This window comes from Chiloscyllium plagiosum, chromosome 17 (assembly GCF_004010195.1).
Source record: "Chiloscyllium plagiosum isolate BGI_BamShark_2017 chromosome 17, ASM401019v2, whole genome shotgun sequence".
Classification (NCBI taxonomy): domain Eukaryota; kingdom Metazoa; phylum Chordata; class Chondrichthyes; order Orectolobiformes; family Hemiscylliidae; genus Chiloscyllium; species Chiloscyllium plagiosum.
This window is the reverse complement of record NC_057726.1, coordinates 72271312-72278117: the sequence shown is the minus strand read 5'-3', so window position 1 is coordinate 72278117 and position 6806 is coordinate 72271312.

Sequence of the window (6806 nt, the reverse complement as noted above, 5' to 3'; positions counted from 1 at the left end):
AGCTTATCTCTCCACGCTTCAGGCTCACTGCCTTTATTCCTGATGAAGGGCTTTTGCCCGAAACGTCGATTTCGCTGCTCCTTGGATGCTGCCTGAACCGCTGTGCTTTTCCAGCACTACTGATCCAGAATCTGGTTTCCAGCATCTGCAGTCATTGTTTTTACCTCTGTAATGATCACCTGACAATCAACCATTGACTTTATGAGTCGAAGCCCAGGGAACAAAAGCATGGAGCTAATGCTGAAGCTGTACAGGACTTTGGTTAAGGCCACAGCTGCAGTACTGTGTGTGGTTTTGGTCTCCGCACACTATTGAAAGGATATGATAGCACTGGAGGGGAATGCAGTGCTTTAGCGATGAAGAGGGTTTAGATTAGTTCTGTTTTCATTACAGAAGAGAGGTTTGAGGGGAGGACGTAATAGAGGTGTATCAGATTATGAGTGGTATGGACAGTGTGGCTAGAATCCAACTGTTTCGCTTTAGTTGAAGAGTCACTACAAAGGTGAATACAAGAAGGTTCAGAGGGAATTGGAGGAAACAGCTCTCATCCAGAGGGTAGTGGGGGTCTGCAATGCCCTGCCATGGATGGTAGTTGAGTCATAAAACCTTACAATCCTTAAAAAGCACTTGGATGGGCACTTCAAATGTCATAGCATTTAAGGCAGTGGGCCTAATGCGAGAATATGGGATAATGTAGGGGATAATATATTTCTGGCAGCACAGATTGATGGGCTGAATGGCTTCTTCTGTACAGTAGGATACTCTGAATCAGTTTTAATGATGTGGATTGAGGGATAAATGTTGTCCAGGAAATCAGGGAGAGCTGCCTTGCTCTTCGTCATCCACCCAAAGGCTGACTTCCCTCCAGGGGAGATGACAGACAGAAGCTCGCTGGGCTATACTTACTGTCTGACCAGCATTGTCTCTGGTGAAGGTGGTGGTGAGCTGCCTTCTTAAACCCACAATGTCCTTAGGGAGGGAAGTCCAGGATTTTGACTCAGCGACTTTGAAGGAACAGTTTCCATGTCAGAATGGCGAGAGCCTTGGAGGGAACTTGCAGTTGGTGGTGCTCCCATGTATCTGTTGCTCTTGTCCTTCCAGATGGAAGTGGTCATGGTTTTGGAAAGTGCTGTCTAAGGATCCTTGGTGAATTTCTGTAGTGCATCTTGTAGATAGTACACAGTGCTGTTGCTGAGCATCAGAGGAAAATAGGGAATACTCCATCTTACTATGACCTGTACCCTGTAGATGTTGCACATGAGTCAGGAGTAACATTCCCTAGAAATTGCGCAGTTCATGTGCAGCCAACCGAAGGTTCTAAGCATGATGATCAGCATTTGGTACACTGACCGCAGCACTGACTGCCAGTTCTGGAAGTCACTGCCTCATACCTGATTCACAGGACTGCGTCACTGGAAAGGAAGTGAGAGAGAATGCTGGTCAGGAGGGGAGTTACTTGCTGTAGTATTCCAAACCTCTGACCTGGTTTTGTAACCATATGGCGAGTTGCGTTTCTGGTCAATGCTAACCACCAGCGTGTTGATAGTGGGGATTCAGTGATGATAATACCATTGAATGTCAAGGAGTGGTGTTTAGATTGTCTTTTATTGGAGATGATGATTGCCTGATATTTGTGTGGCATGCAAATCAGTTGCCACTTATCAGTCCAAGCCTGGATATTAGCCAGATCTTGTTGCATTTGCAAATGGCTGGCATCGGTTATCTGAGGAATCATCTTGATACTCAACATTACAATCATCCACAAACATCCCCACTTTTGATCTTATGGAGGATGAAAGGTCCATACGGCGGCACGGTGGCACAGTGGTTAGCACTGCTGCCTCACAGCGCCGGAGACCCGGGTTCAATTCCCGCCTCAGGCGACTGACTGTGTGGAGTTTGCACGTTCTCCCCGTGTCTGCGTGGGTTTCCTCCGGGTGCTCCGGTTTCCTCCCACAGTCACAAAGATGTGCAGGTCAGGTGAATTGGCTATGCTAAATTGCCCGTAGTGTTAGGTAAGGGGTAAATGTAGGGGTATGGGTGGGTTGCGCTTCGGCGGGGCGGTGTGGACTTGTTGGGCCGAAGGGCCTGTTTCCACACTGTAAGTAATCTAATCTAATCTAAAGGTCATTGATGAAGCAGCTGAAGATGGTTGGGCCTTGCACACGACCCTGAGGAACTCCTGCAGAGATAAGCTGGAGTTCAGATGACTGACCCCCAACAACCACAACCATCTCCTACATGCCAAGTAATACTCTAAACAGTGGAGAGTTTGTCCCCTTACATCCATTGATTCCAGTTTTGCTGGGGGCTCCTTGATGCCAAGCTTCATCGAATGTAGTTTCAATGTCAAGGGCTGTCACTCTCATCTCACCTCTGACATTCAGCTCTTTTACCCATATGTGAATGAAGGTTGCAATGAGCTTAGTAGCCCGGAGATTTTGACAGAACCCAAATGGTCTGTGATAACAAGATACAGTTTATTCCACCGTCATGGGTGTATGAATAGGAAGGGTTTGGAGTGATATGGGCCAGATGTTGGCAGGTGGGACTAGATTGGGTTGGGATATCTGGTCGGCATGGACGAGTTGGAGCGAAGGTCTGTGTCTGTGCTGTACATCTCTATGACTCTATAACGATTGTACAGTTAATATTGTACTTACTGTAAACTCCGCCAGCTCAACAGTGCAACTTGACTTATTCCATTTAAGAGTTTTGCAGAGTTGAGTACAGTAACTATAGCTTGGGAAACAGGAAGTTAGAATTTAATGATTTTAAAATTGTAAAATGGAGAAAATATTGTATGGTCCTTTTAAAAGATGGTGTTGTTTTGTTGCTTAAAGTTAAAATGGACGTCTGGCAGAACCTTGAGTTTGCCAGTACCTGGAGAGCCTGAACTGAAACATTTGTATCGAAAGTACAGTTAGCAGACCAAGCAGCATATTTATCAAGACAACAAGTTTTGAATTTAGTTAATCAATTTAAACCAGGCTCTTAGATACTAAAAATCTATCAAATTTAAATATGATGGTTTTGACAACCCAGGATCAGTATGATTGTAAAAATATTGATAAGTCATCAAGGGTATAAAAGAAGGGGACAGTTGAAAAATCAGCAGAGCTAACTGCCATCCTGCCAGCATGAACAGCTCTCAGTTCCTGAGAGAGAAATTGATTCTCACAGTCATCTATGTATTAGAGAAAGCATCATCATAATAATAATGGTACCAATGACAGAGAGGATATTCCTGACCAATGGAAAAGATGTTCCTGGCAGAAGACACAGGATATTCTGGAAGATACATAACCTAGCTGTAACTTTAGAGAGACTAAATTCTATTTAGATTAGATTCCCAACAGTGTGGAAACCAGTTTGGCCAACCAGTCCACACCCACCCTCCGAAGAGTAACCCACCCCCTCTGACTAATGCACCTAGCACTATGGGCAATTTAACATGACCAGTTCACCTGACTTGCACATCTTTGGACTGTGGGAGGAAACCAAAGCACCCAGAGGAAACCCACACAGACAGTCACCCAAGGCTGGAATTGAACCTGGAACCCTGGTGCTGTGAGGCAGCAGTGCTAACCGCTGGGCCACCGTGCCACTTTGGTGTATTTAACTAAGAGGGACTTATATTTATTGGAAGAGCATGCCATGAGAATCTTACTCTATTTGGGAATATTTAGTAGTTAGAAAATATTTATTCTGTTGTTGATAGTTTAGTTAATTTGTTCACTGTTAGAGTTAGATTTGCTGATTTTAAAGTAGGTGTCAGGGATTTATTTTATTTAACCATGAGAAGTTGTTGAAAGGCAGGGTATGCTGATTTTCATATTCCTTTTAACCAATTATGTGGTGAGGTGCTGTTTTACGATTAGTTCAATTTTAGTTCTGAGAGAGAGGTCAATCTCCACTTTATAACAGGAGGGAAGATCTAACTGAGGGCTGGAGGTGATTATTCCCATTGTGGGCAGATCCTTTCGAATAATAGTTTTGAAAGTAATGTGTTGTATTTCCAATTCCTCATTTTGCAGAAGAATACAGTTTACATTTCTTCAAGGCAGAGATTGATAAATTCTTGATGTCACAAGGAATTAAGGGCTACGGGGAGAATGCGGGTAAGTGGAGTTGAAATGCCCATCAGCCATGATTGAATGGCGGAGTGGACTCGATGGGCCGAATGGCCTTACTTCTGCTCCTATGTCTTATGGTCTTATGGTCTTACATCATATGACTAGAAGACCACATCATTCACAGGCTAATTGTGAAAAATAGAGAACAATGGAAACTCTCAAAGAGCTGCTGCCAGAAACCAGGACTTAGCAACAGCCTGAATGAACAGGAGAACAGCACTGCTAAACAGTGCTCTGTTACCAGCAATCTGACTAAAAACTAAAATCTAAGATGCATCATTATAACAAATGCAGTAGAAGACTGACTAATGACTTAGAGTCACAGAGTCATAGAGATGTACAGCACAGAAACAGACCCTTCAGTCCAAACAGATATCCCAACCCAATCTTCACCCACCTTCCAGCACCCAGCCCATATCCCTCCAAAGACTTCCTATTCATATACCCATCCAGATGCCTTTTAAATGTTGCAACTGTACTAGCCTCTACCACTTCCTCTGGTAGCTCATTCCATACACACACTGTGTGAAAAAGTTACCCCAAAGATCCCTTTTATATCTTTCCCCTCTCACCCTAAACCTATGCCCTCTAGTTCTGGACTCCTCAACCCCAGGGAAAAGACTTTGTCTATTTATCCTATCCATGCCCCTCATGATTTTATAAAGCTCTATAAGGTCAACCCTCAGCCTCTGACGTTCCAGAGAAAACAGCCCCAGCCTGTTCAGCCTCTCTCTCTAGCTCAAATCCTCCAACCCTGGCAACATCCTTGTAAATTTTTTCTGAACCCTTTCAAGTTGTACAACATCCTTCCAATAGGAAGGAGATCAGATTTACACGCAATATTCCAAAAGTGGCCTAACCAATGTCCTGTACAGCCGCAACATGACCTCCCAACTCCTGTACTCGATACTCTGCCCAATAAAGGAAAGCATACCAAATGCCTTCTTCACTACCCTATCTACCTGCAACTCCACTTTCAAGGAGCTATGAACCTGCACTCCAAGGTCTCTTTGTTCAGCAACAATCCCGAGGACCTTACCATTAAGTGTACAAGTCCTGCTAAGATTTGCTTTCCCAAAATGCAGCACCTTGCAATTATCTGAATTAAACTCCATCTGCCACTTCTCAGCCCATTGGCCCATCTGGTCAAGATCCTGTTGTAATCTGAGGTAAACTTCTTCGCTGTCCATTAAACCTCCAATTTTAGTGTCATCTGCAAACTTACTAACTGTACCTCTTATGCTCACATCCAAATCATTTATGTAAATGACAAAAACTAGTGGATCCAGCACTGATCCTTGTGGCACTCCACTGGTCACAGGCCTCCAGTCTGAAAAACAACCCTCCACCACCACCTTTGAGCCAGTTCTGTATCCAGATGGCTAGTTCTCCCTGCATTCCATGAGATTTAACCTTGCTAACCAGTCTCCCGTGGGGAACCTTGTCGAACGCCTTACAGAAGTCCATATAGATCACATCTACCGCTCTGCCCTCTTCAATCCTCTTTGTTACTTCCTCAAAGAACTCAATCAAGTTTGTGAGACATCATTTCCCACGCACAAAGCCATGTTGACTATCCCTAATCAGTCCTTGCCTTTCAAAATACATGTACATCCTGTCCCTCAGGATTCCCTCCAACAACTTGCCCACCACCGAGGTCAGGCTCACCAGTCTATAGATCCCTGGCTTGTCTTTACCACTCTTCTTAAACAGTGGCACCACATTAGCCAACGTCCAGTCTTCCGGCACCTCACCTGTGACTATCGATAATACAAATACCTCAGTAAGAGGCCCAGTAGTCACTTCCCTAGCTTCCCACAGAGTTCTAGGATACACCTGATCAGGTCCTGAGGACTTATCCACTTTTATGTGTTTCAATACATCCAGCACTTTCTCCTCTGTAATATGGACATTTTTCAAGATGTCACCATCTATTTCCCCACATTCTATATCTTCCATGTCCTTTTCCACAGTAAATACTGATGCAAAATACTTGTTTAGCATCTTCCCCCATCTCCTGTGGCTCCACACAAAGGCCGCCTGGCTGATCTTTGAAGGGCCCTATTCTCTCCCTAGTTACCCTTTTGTCCTTAATGTATTTGTAAAAACACTTTCGATCCGCCTTAACTCTATTTGCCAAAGCTATCTCATGTCCCCTTTTTGCCCTCCTGGTTTTCCTCTTAAGTAAACTCCTACTGCCTTTATACTCTTCTAAGGATTCACTCCTTTAGATTAGATTCCCTACAGTGTGGAAACAGGCCCTTCGGCCCAACAAGTCCACACTGACCCTCCGAAGAGGGCTCACCCAGAACCATTCCCCTCTGACTAATGCACCTAACACTAGGGCAATTTAGCATGGCCAATTCACCTGGCCTGCACATCTTTGGACTGTGGGAGGAAACCAGGGCACCCAGAGGAAACCCATGCAGACACGGGGAGAACGTGCAAACTCCACATAGACAGTCACCCAAGGCTGGAATCAAACCTGGCACGCTGGTGCTGTGAGGCAACAGTGCTAACCACTGAGCCACTCAATCTATCCTGTCTATACCTGACATATTCTTCCTTCTTTTTCTTAACCAAACCCTCAATTTCTTTAGTCATCCAGCATTCCCTACACGTACCACCCTTTCCTTTCACCCTGAAAGGAATATACTTTCTCTGGATTCT